This window comes from Diadema antillarum, unplaced genomic scaffold, assembly GCF_040938485.1.
Source record: "Diadema antillarum isolate AM-2024a unplaced genomic scaffold, OU_Dant_1.0 scf00000051, whole genome shotgun sequence".
In the NCBI taxonomy this organism is placed as follows: domain Eukaryota; kingdom Metazoa; phylum Echinodermata; class Echinoidea; order Diadematoida; family Diadematidae; genus Diadema; species Diadema antillarum.
Window position 1 is genome coordinate 2,157,301 of NW_027270940.1, and position 12,472 is coordinate 2,169,772.

Genomic DNA, 12,472 nt, shown 5'->3' on the forward strand with positions numbered 1-12,472 from the left:
GTTACTCAATAGCAAACAATTGTGTGAGAGCTAACGAAAATAGGCTAAATAGAATGTGAGCGGGGGAGGGTGATGGTTTTCGTTTAGGAGAGAAGTTTTACTCTGAAAAATCGTTTCAAACTCGAAATCATGTGAGTGTGAGTGTATGTGTATATATGCATATCTGCCACTCCATATCTATGTAGCTTTATGCTGTCAATATTATCATACGTGTATTTCATTTGTTCATTTCTTTAGGTAATGTGCGACAGAGTAATGTATGTGATGTGACACAGTGCCCGTCCGACTCGCGGTGCAGCTGGTCTGGTCAACGCAACGGACGGCCGTGAGGTGGCGCACTCGATCCAGCCGGATGTCGTGCAGGCGGATCGTGGGCTGGCCGCGGCGGACAGTAGGAGAATGGGGCGTCGCCCTCCATGTCCGCAAAGCGGTTACTTAAAACCTGTTCGGTCAGGTGCAGTGTCATCATTCGGCTTTTGGATTTCTCATCAGCTATACCACAATCAACTCGCACCATCATGTCTGGACGCGGTAAAGGAGGCAAAGGACTAGGAAAGGGAGGAGCAAAGCGGCACCGCAAAGTTCTTCGTGATAACATCCAGGGCATCACCAAGCCAGCAATCCGTCGTCTGGCAAGAAGGGGCGGAGTGAAGAGAATCTCGGGCCTCATCTACGAAGAAACCCGCGGAGTCCTGAAAGTCTTCCTTGAGAACGTGATCCGCGATGCAGTGACATACTGCGAGCATGCCAAACGCAAGACGGTTACTGCCATGGACGTCGTTTACGCATTGAAGAGGCAGGGACGCACACTCTACGGATTTGGCGGCTAGAATTCAACGGCCTCCTGCACCACAAAACAACGGCTCTTTTCAGAGCCACCACATTATCAAGAAAGAATACACTTTATGAAACAAATTTCCACATCTCTTTCATTTGTTATTACGACACGTCAGGTCATATTCTATGGACCGAACGTCATTATGAAAAGCACGTTTGAATCAATGCTCAAACCTCGTCATTATATTGTACTGAAATAATTTCCCCATCTTTATATAACATCGTACATATTTCTAGTTCAGATTTTTGTTTTTTTTTTTCTGTTCTGTGGCAATCATGCTCATAAAAAACGCCTCCACTGCACGCTGTATAGAGTTTACTGGTTGTAAATGACGATGGCATAACGACTATGGCATGTTTTTGCTCATCACAGCCCCCAGTTGCAAATAGGGAAAGAGAGAGAGAGAGAGAGAGATGGAGAGAGAGAGGAATTTCTCTCAAGTAAAGTTGTTGTTTTGGCTTCTGTAATGTTGTTGTCATACGATTGTAAACTTGTTGCTTTCTGTGTGAAGTTGTTGCTTCGTGTGTAAAGTTGTTGTCTTTTTGGTAAAGTTGTTGTTCCCATAGTGGGTGGGTTGTAGAAAGCAACAACTTTACACATTTCTTTGGTGAAGTTTGGTGTAGGAAAGATTCTATGCACTATTTGGCATGACCAGCATATAGCCAATTTTGCGCAGATTAAGCACCCGCAGTACACATGTTGGAGTAATTAAGTCTGGATAATATCTTGCTGTTTGACATTGGGTTTAGTATTGGGAAGTGAGAAACAAAAAAGCAATCAATCAATCAATCAAATAAAGAAAGAAAGAAAGAAAGAAAGAATAGTATCGACAATTCAATTCATTTATTTTCATTTTCAACGTAACACAAGATAAATCAGGTATTACATCATAAACAAAAACATTTGCCTTTGCAATAGATAAATGATATCCATAAACATAAGAGCGCATACTGGCAAAAAAAAAAAGAAAAGAAAAAGAAAGAAGAAATGACACAAAGTCATGCTTCAGTTGTATGCAAGCAAGAAGGTATGGTTTCTCTAACGCATAATAAATCTTTACAAATGAATTTCAGCTGCAGCGCGTTAGGAAACGGCGACGAAGGTAGATAATACGTGTAAAAGTTTAACAGGCACTGAAAAGAAATAAGGGAAGTTAGCAGCTATTTCGTGAGACACGCAACAGAATATGTATAGTTACAGGAGCTTTTCTGGATCTGGTTTGATTACAAAAAGAAAAGAAAAGTTATCAATAAAATATTTACAGAGAATTATTAATGTGTTTCATTTTTACACGCAGTTCAAGGACAAAATCAGGGTGATATTGGACAGAAATCTGTCTACCGCCATCTGGTGGCAAAAAAACCATTATTCCACCACGGCCGGCAGGCAGAGCCGTCACGCCCGCCTGAATTGATGCTTCGAATCTGCTAATCCTCATCTAATTTGCATGAACTGTGCGAGCGGATCCTCCGAACGCGTATAAAAGAGGAGAGGGGGCAGGTGACCATAACATTTCTCTTTCAGAGCAACGTCGAATTCGCACCCGCTTAGTCTAATCAACGCTCACAATGGCTCCTCCATCCGGACAAGTTGCCAAGAAGGGTTCCAAGAAAGCTGCCAAGGCTCCCCGGCCCAATGCCGACAAGAAGAGGCGTAGGAAGAGGAAGGAGAGCTACGGCATCTACATCTACAAGGTTCTGAAGCAAGTCCACCCAGATACTGGAATTTCGAGTCGCGCCATGTCCATCATGAACAGCTTCGTCAACGACATTTTCGAACGCATCGCCGCCGAAGCTGCCCGTCTCGGTCAGTACAACAAGAAGTCGACCATCAGCAGCCGTGAAGTGCAGACCGCAGTGCGCCTCCTTCTCCCCGGAGAACTGGCAAAGCACGCCGTCAGCGAGGGCACCAAAGCTGTCACCAAGTACACTACATCCAAGTAGATGTCCACAGTCGCCTCTAATCCAAACGGCCCTTATCAGGGCCACCACATAACCAAGAAAGAATATCCAACTGTTGTATGAAATCATAATTATATCCTAATTATAACGAATCAAAAAGCTAGTACTTTACACACCAGACTAGAAATACAAATCATTGCTTGCTTAGTGATTTCAGATTGTCTGCTTATTCATATTAGCTTCTCGTGTTAACATAATGTACTCATTAATTAGTTGAATGAAAGCACTACCTGATCGAAAAAATCATGCATACATATTACAGATTAATGCTTAAGACCCGCACAATATACAGTAACTTCCAATCTGCCTGCTCTTCCTCTTCGGGTAGAAGAGAGAATACAAAGAGTCTAAATTACCACACCGCTTTATAGAATCATCTTCTTAACGAGGTGTTGCTATATGAATCTATTCCAAATACCATCATGCACGTATAGTAATAATATCAATGTTACAGCAGCCTGCTGCGTACAGAAAAAATCGTTCGGAATGATGTCTTCAGTATATTATAGTGGTCGCAATAATCATTGAATTCGCGAGCTGGTATCTCAACGGCGCCATCTACGGGAACGCGTGAACAGGTTGAGCAGCGTGACCAACCACAGCAGACTAGACGGGTGGCGGCCGCCGCTGCGGGGCTGGACAGTGCGGTCATCTCGGACAAAGGAAATCACTGCTTGACCAATCACAGGCCACGGATTGGATCCGTCCCGGGTCTAGGGATCCATCGTCCGCGATATAAAATGGGAGCTGAATGGGAGCTGAATGTCCGGCGGTTTCATACCATATGTCACTATCACTGGCATAGACAAAAACATAACCCAATGCAACCCTATCCAAGTGGCCAGAGAAATTAACAAAATCGCCGGTAAAGTCGAAGAAGTGAAACGGAAGGCAAAGCACTTTGTAATCAAATGTAAGACCCCAAAACAAGTAAAATCCCTACTAGGCATCACTAACTTTTGCAACTGTGCAGTAAAGGCCGTAAACACAAACAACGATCACCCACCCACAAAAGGTGTCATAAAACGAATCTCAACAAGCCTAACAGAAAAAGACATAGAATCGGAACTATCATCCCAAGGAGTAACTGAAACAAAACGCATTAACAAACGAGACCAAGGAGTACTTAAACCAACCACCGTTGTAATCCTAACATTCTCGTCAAACAATCTGCCCCCATCCGTAAGTATTGGCTTTGAAGTCTTCCCGGTAACTACATACATACCGCCAGTCACCAGGTGTTATAAATGCCAAAGATTTGGCCATAGCCAGGAAACCTGCCGTTTCCAAATGCGGTGTGTACGATGTGGCGACAGTCACATACTTGACCAATGCCCAAACAAAGAAAACCCCAAATGTTTAAGATGTGGAGGACCCCATAGCGCAGCGTACGCTGGATGCACACACTACAAAGACGCCCGCCGAATCCAAAACCACAAAATCACAAACAAAGTGTCATATGCAGAAGCTGCAAAGCAAATTCAAGAGAGACAAAAACAACAACAAGCTCCGGCCCCCGTCAAGCCACAACAACAACCTCAACCACAACCACCCATTCCCGCCAACCAACAATCAACTTCAACTCCAATTTCATCCAGCATTCCAACAAAAGATCAAGCTGCCCCTCCTGTAATTAACTCATCCAACAAACCCACCCGTATCCTTCCCAGCAAGCCAAAAGTGAGTCAAAAGGAGGCCTCGACTCAAACCAGCTCCATTGAGGCAACTACACAGTGTGCAACTATTGATCTCGTAAATATTGAGCGTATTGTAGCCTTTGTTGTTTTTATCATTAATAATCTAGATACCACAACGTCGAAAAGTGACAGACTTCGACTCACTGTTGAGGCGGCACAAGCCTGCTTTAAGATCAATCTCGAAGCTTCAAAGATTCATGACATGCTACAAACATGTTGTACGTAATGAATTGTCATATTTTCTTTCTTCTTTTCCTCCTCTCTCTCACAATGGCGGGTCTCACTCTCATCCAATGGAACGCCAGAGGGCTTACAGGTAACGGGGCAGAATTGCTCCAATATTTACATAACACACCCGACCCACCTAGTATACTCTGTATACAGGAAACATGGGCCCGAGACGGAGCAGATTTTATCATACCTGGCTACACAGGAATATTTAGAAACCGTCAAGGTAAACGACATGGTGGTTGTGCGATATATCTGCATAACTCCATTTCATATCGAATAGTACAACACAGTCCAAACCTGGAATTACAACAAATAAACATTCACTTCGGCAGGCGTGACATTTCTATTGTGAATTTTTATAACCCCTCTCTTTCTCTCTCAGAAACTGACTTAGAGGAACTGACTAAACATTGTCTTCCTTCATTTATAATATGCGGTGATTTTAATGCCCATAACCCCATATGGGGTTCTCACAAGCGAGACTCCAATGGTTTATCGGTTCAATCCTTTATTGAAAATAATAATCTTGTTATATTAAATGATTCTTCTCCCACTAGATTCGACTCCCACCACGGCACATCATCGGCAATAGATTTAACCATTGCATCAACCAACCTCTCCACCCACTGCAGCTGGTTTGTCTCACCCCAAAATCTAGGAAGTGATCATTACCTAATACACATCCAGGTAAGTTCACAAAGCGAAACAACAAATTCGCATTCCCTCCAACAGCAACAACAACCCAAACATCCCAAATGGTCATTCAAAAAGGCCGACTGGACTCGTTTCTCCCAAGAAATTGACAACAGGTTGGAAGGGAAATCTCTCACTTTGCATAACATATATGAATTTTATGATTTCTTTATTACCGTCTTAATGGAAGCCGCCAAGAAAGCTATTCCTACAATAACACCTAGTACCAAACCTCCAAACCCCTGGTGGACACCAGAATGTACCTCTGCAATTAGACAGAGGAACAAGGCTAAACGTACTTTAGATAAGACTTATTTGTTCGATGATTTACTGATTTACAAAAGGAAAGCCGCGTATGCTCGCAGAGTTATTAAGACTGCGAAACATGAACATTTTATCTCGTTTTGTAATGACCTAAACAGGTTTACCCCCCTATCACGAATATGGTCCAAAATAAAGGTCATAAACGGTACAAGACAAAGAAAACCCACTATACCACCTATACAAGTGGAAGGTGAGTATATACAAGACTCCAAAGTTAAGGCTGATCTCTTAGCCAAACAATTCCAGTTCTCTCCCCCCTCAGACACCAGCAACACCCCCCAATGTCAGAAAAGTGATATACAATTTGGTAATAACAATCCTCTTAACATGTCCTTTTCTATCACAGAGTTAAACAGAGCTATTCAGGCAACAAACTCAACAGCACCCGGACACGACGGTATCGGGAAGGAACTTATCTCCCATCTACCTCCACAGGCAAAGCACACCCTCCTCAACATCATCAACCTCATCTGGGAAACCTCCCAAATTCCAGAAGTATGGAAACATTCTATTATCACTCCTATCCCAAAACCCGGCCTCAACCCACACTTGCTAACATCATATCGTCCTATATCACTTACTCCACAGTTATGTAAAGTGATGGAACGAATGATCGTTAAAAGAATGTTGTATATTATTGACAAACATAACATAATTCCACATACACAGTCTGGGTTTATGCCCAAGAGAACGATATTGAATAACTTAGTCAGACTAGAATCTGACATACAAAAAACACTTGTAAGTAAGCATTATTTGATATCTGTGTTTGTTGACTTAGAAAAAGCGTTTGACTCTATTCCACATTCATTATTGTTATACAAACTGAAATGCCTTGGTTTTGAAGGTAACATACTAAACTGGATTAAAATGTTTTTGACTAACCGCACCTTTCAGGTGAAGGTTGGCGTGACTCTTTCAGATACACTGCCATGCAATATTGGTCTACCCCAAGGTAGTGTTATAAGCCCACTGTTGTTTAATTTATATGTATGTGATTTGCCTGACATATGTCAATATACCAATATCTCGATGTATGCAGATGATGTGGCAATCTGGAAGAGTTCCACTAACATCGCTTTTCTCCAGACTCGCATCCAACAAGATCTAAACAACCTAACAACTTGGCTATCGAAATGGAGTCTGACCCCATCAACCTCCAAATCAAAGATTATGATATTTCATACTCCCAGAGTAGATCCCAATATTATCCACTTGTATTTCAATGATGAACGCCTAGAGGTAGTTACCTCATACAGATTCCTCGGCGTTATATTCGACCCGGGTTTAACCTGGAAATCACATATTGATGACATGTATTTCAAATGTATAAAACGTATTAATATGATTCGCGCCCTCACAGGCACCACATGGGGTGCAGACTGTAAGACATTATTACTATTGTATCGTACTATTATAAGACCCATTATTGAATACGCCTCAGAAATTTTTGACCCCTTACCGGAATATTTAACCCATCGAATTGACACAATCCAATATCAATCCCTCCAAATCTGTACAGGTGCCCTACCTACAACCCCCCTTCACTCCCTACAGGTCGAATGCTACGAGCTACCCGCCAGCCTCCGCCGGAAGAGAGCTGGTATGATCTACAAACTATACATAACACGGCTGGACCCCCAACATCCTGTCCGCCTAGCTCTCGCGGAGTGCTGGCAGCACCATTACTACAAGTGGCCCGAAAAACGAAAACATTTCTCTCTTAGAAATCCAATTCCCATTCCCTGTACCGATCCAATCCAACTTACGAATACACCACCATGGCTACTACTAATCCCCCCAATTGATCTTCAAGTCCACACTTTATGTAGCAAATCCAACTCCCCCGTTCAACAGCAACAAGCTGCATTACAGGTAATAAACACAGATTACTATAATCATCTACAAATATATACTGATGGTTCCGTCGACACTTCTCGCTCTAGAGCAAGCATTGGTGTATACATTCCATATTTCAAAAAAAGAGTAAGCAAGCGGATCTCCTACATTTCACCATGTAGGACGGAACAAGTTGCAATATTATGCGCACTAGAATGGCTAGAAGAATACCGACCAATGCAGGCAGTTATTTTCACCGATTCGCTTAGCACCTTAGAAGCACTGCAAAACTTCCACGATAACTCCCGATCCCTAATTTCCGATATATTACAACTGTATACTAATTTGATTCAATCTGGTACTCATGTCACTTTCACCTGGGTCCCTGCCCACTGTGGGCTCATAGGCAATGAAATTGCCGACACTGTGGCGAAAAGGGGCCTCAATCATCCAAGTATTGTAATACATATCAAACCAAATGCCAAGGAAATAAGATCTATACTCTCTCAAAATGTACTAACACAGTGGCAAAACCAATGGGAAAACTCGGCCCACGGTCGACAGCTATACTTTCTACAATCCAATGTTAACAATTCCTTTCCTCTAGATGTCCCAAGTCGACGAAGTGAAATCATTATACATCGCCTGCGCCTGGGGCGGGCCCGCCTCGCGTCATACATGCATACAATACGAAAACATCCCACTGGGCTGTGTGACAGGTGCAGGATGCCGGAGACAGTTTTTCATTATTTAATGACATGTACAAAATATCTAAACCAAAGACAAAGTTTTTTGACAAAGATCGGGAAAGCCCACTTAGACATCACAGATTTCTTTAATTCAAATACAAATGTACTACACACGTTGCAATATGTTAAAGATACAGGGAAATTTTCTACTTTATAATCTGTTCTTCGAATATTATATATGTCATTTTATGCTACTGTTTCTAAACAGATAGCAAGGACCTGTCCAGTCACTCTGGATTTTGATTTTATGTTACTCCATTCTCCCTCTGCACTATATTCCCCTATATACAATTTTATCTCATATACAATAACTACATGTACTACTTTGAATACCATTCTATCGATGGCACGTTCGCCACCGTTGAATTATTCATACCTGCCAAATATTGTATGTTATGTTACTTATGTTACCCTCATTCAAACAGATAACAAGGAGCCGTCCAGAGATTCTGGTTCTAATATATATGTTACTCCTTTCTCCTTTTTATATTTTTCCCATATACTTATACAATTTTCTCCTGTATACAATAACCACTATGCCAAACCAGATCACAAGGAGCCGTCCAGCCTTTCTGGACTTAATATATGGTACATGCTACTCCTTCCTCCCTTGTATTATTCTCATGCTAAACACTATACTTGTCAATTATGTTACTATTATTTAACAGATCACAAGAAGCTGTCCAGCCTTCTGCGTTTAATATATATGTTACTCCTTCACATATCACAAGGTAAGAAATATTTATATTTTCTCTTTATATACCTATAGGTGATGTCAATCAAAAATATATGTTCATATGGAATATACATGTAAATATATGTAAATAGTTAAATGTGTTGTTTTGCTCTGTTATTTATGCTTTGCTCAAAAAAGGAAGAAGAAAAATAAATGAATACTATTTTATAACTTTGCAAATCTTGTATGCAAATTTTCGATCGTGATAACATATAAGCGTTTTCTGTCTTCTGTTCCCACGCCTTCTCTCTTTTCTCCCAACTTTACCCCCTCTCACCCTTTCACCCCACCCTTCCCCTTACACTTTATTCTCTCCTTTCCTTTTCCCACCCTTCCCCTTACACTTTATTCTATCCTTTCCCTTCCCTCCTCCAATATAATAAAACTGTGGTGATAAACAGATAATGACTGTGTACTTAGACGATTGTACCTACATCTGCTTCCTTTCCAAGCAGGAGGCACTCCTTTCTTTATCGTTACGGCAGACATCACTGGAAATCCTACCACCAACTTGGGGGCCATCCCACACCGAGCATAGCGACCTCTATCCCCCACTGGCACCTGTCATCTGCACATCCGACCCGATTTTTTTTTTTCTTTGAATATGTTTTGGCGCATCGGATCTCTCCAATAGCCCCCTAACCTAAACAACTCGGGTCACCAAATAAGCATGGAGAGGCTCGATTCACCTTCACTATCGATACAATTATATTTTATATGTTTATCAGTCATATATATGACTGAATGCAACATTACACGATAATGATTGCATATCCTCCCTTCTATGTAAGAGCATGTTGCTCAACAATATACAGCCCCCCTGGCACAAATTTCAATATGACATAATCTCAAAGACAAGAGAGCGACTGAAATTTGTCGATTTTTTTTTTTTCGAAACAATTTAACAGGAGCATTCGACTCCCTTAGGTGACCCTCTTCTCCGGACTTTTCTTTTATATTGATAGGCTTGAAGCCTGCCTCTTACAGTCGCACTCTTGTCCCCAACAAAATATGTCTCAATATTTATATGATTCTAGTTTTTTGTTACCACCTCATGAATTACTGCGAATTATATATTTTCTGTTCTTTGTACATATTAAGATAATCTTATGATTACTGCGAATTATATATTTCTCTGTTCTTTGTATATACTAAGATAATCTTATGATTTGAATGTCTGAATTTCAGTTCAGTATCAACGAACCGCTCAAAGCATTGTTTCACATCTGAGGTCAACCAACAAGCTGAGAGCGGCTCGAATATGTCATTACTGAAAGTTGTTATATTGTATTTTTTTTTCTTTGATACCCACCAGATATTGTAATGTTTTCTTGATGGGGTGGTTATTGAATAAATATACAGGCAAGTGAGTCCTGTTGATAATTATATAAATCAAAATAAATAATTGTTATAAGACAGAATTGCGATTTTCCCAAATTTGCTAAATATGAACCAAATTTATAGGAGTACTTACTCCATGGTTGACCCACTTCTGGCCCTAAATCTTTAGTATCACCGGCTTGAAGCCTTAAATGTTATCGCACTTCTGTCTGTAATGTAATGTAATTATATATGTAATTATATATGAGTATGCTATGTATGCATATGCATGTATGCATGTATATTGTGCATGCATATATATCACGTATGTATGTGTGTGCTATGCATGCATATATATGTATGTACGTATGTATATATGTGTGTAAGCACAAATAATGTATTTTAGTGTGGAAATGACACAGATGGGTAATATAAATATGTTTTGTTTTTATAAATTGAATTATATGACAAGATAGGTAATATCGGCACACACATGTACATGCAGGTGTCTGCGCTAAGTTATATGTATATGTAGGCAGTTAATGATTATCAGGAATTGGATTAATTACAGAAATAGCAGGTAATATTGGAATATATGTGCATATATACTGCCATCAATGTCAGGATATATGTACGCAATATTTCAAATCAGACAATATACTGTTTTTGAAATATGTCAGACTTGGTGACAGCTTTGGTGCTTTTATAAACACGGAAACATATGTGAATTATATACATTATAAACCCAAATATGAATCAATATATATATATATGTATATATATATATATATATATATATATTATCAAGAATTTATATAATAAACATAACGATATATAGATATATATTTATATTATTGCGCCATTATACAAGCCCATATTTTTATACGATATGAAACCAATATAATATATCGTTATTTATACAATATAAGCTCAATATATATTTATATTGTGTTGAATTCTATGTAACATGAACCCATATATACATTGTTATGAATAACATTACATAAGTATCAATATATAAATGAACCAACTTATACGGTTATGAAACCAACACATCGCTACATCCCCCATTTCATCTAACAATCCACCCATCCTCATTAACAACACATAATTTTATATAAAGAACACGTACATTGTGGGGAAAATTGTCCATGGATAGATCCCCATTTAAATAAAACAATAGAATAGAATAGAGGCGGTTTCATTCTCTTCCCAACTCCGCATCGAAAAAACTCCCTACTCGTTACCTGAAGAAAACATGGCTCGCACCAAGCAGACGGCTCGCAAGTCGACTGGAGGCAAGGCTCCTCGCAAGCTGGCCCGTCGCATCCGGGGAGAGAGGGCGTAGAGAGAGGCCTGTCCTCCGTGGTCGCACCACCCAACACAACGGCTCTTTTCAGAGCCACCACATTATCAAGAAAGAATATCATGGTTCATACAATATTCTGTTTGTTATTCTTAGTTGTAAAAAAGTAGAGGCTAGGATGATATAAGATATTTATATATTTAAAAGTGCACACGTAGTTGAACGGAAATAAAATTGAGAACAAGAAAAAAAAATGTCGACAAACCAAAAAGATAAATGAAATGCCCGTAAAGTAGGGAATATCTGTCCCCGCCCCCTTCTTCATATGAAACGCAGTCGATGGTGAATCACTGAATCCATATGTAATTGAGACGAGAAGGGGTCTATTAGGTGCTTAATAGAGAGAGAGAGAGAGGGGGGGGGTAGATAGATAGGGAGATAGAAGGAGTGATGGGGGGGGGGGGGGGATTAGTCAAAGTAAAACTATATGGCCAAGGAAAGAAAAAAAAAAGTTTGTGACGTCAATTTTGAGTCTATTCATCAATGTGTTGACGTGATCTGAATGCTGATTCAACTGAAAGTGTGTATTCACAATTGCTTTATCGTGAAATATGATATACGGATAGCCGCCTCGATACAACTAGCTGAAGTGAAGCACTACACACTGTGCCGAGTTAGCCAGCAAGAGGGCAGCAAACAGCGCTTGTGTCCGCACTGGCAGCAGAAGCTGCCCACGGCTACCACCGGCTACGCTGATTGGTCGACCGGTCAACAAAAG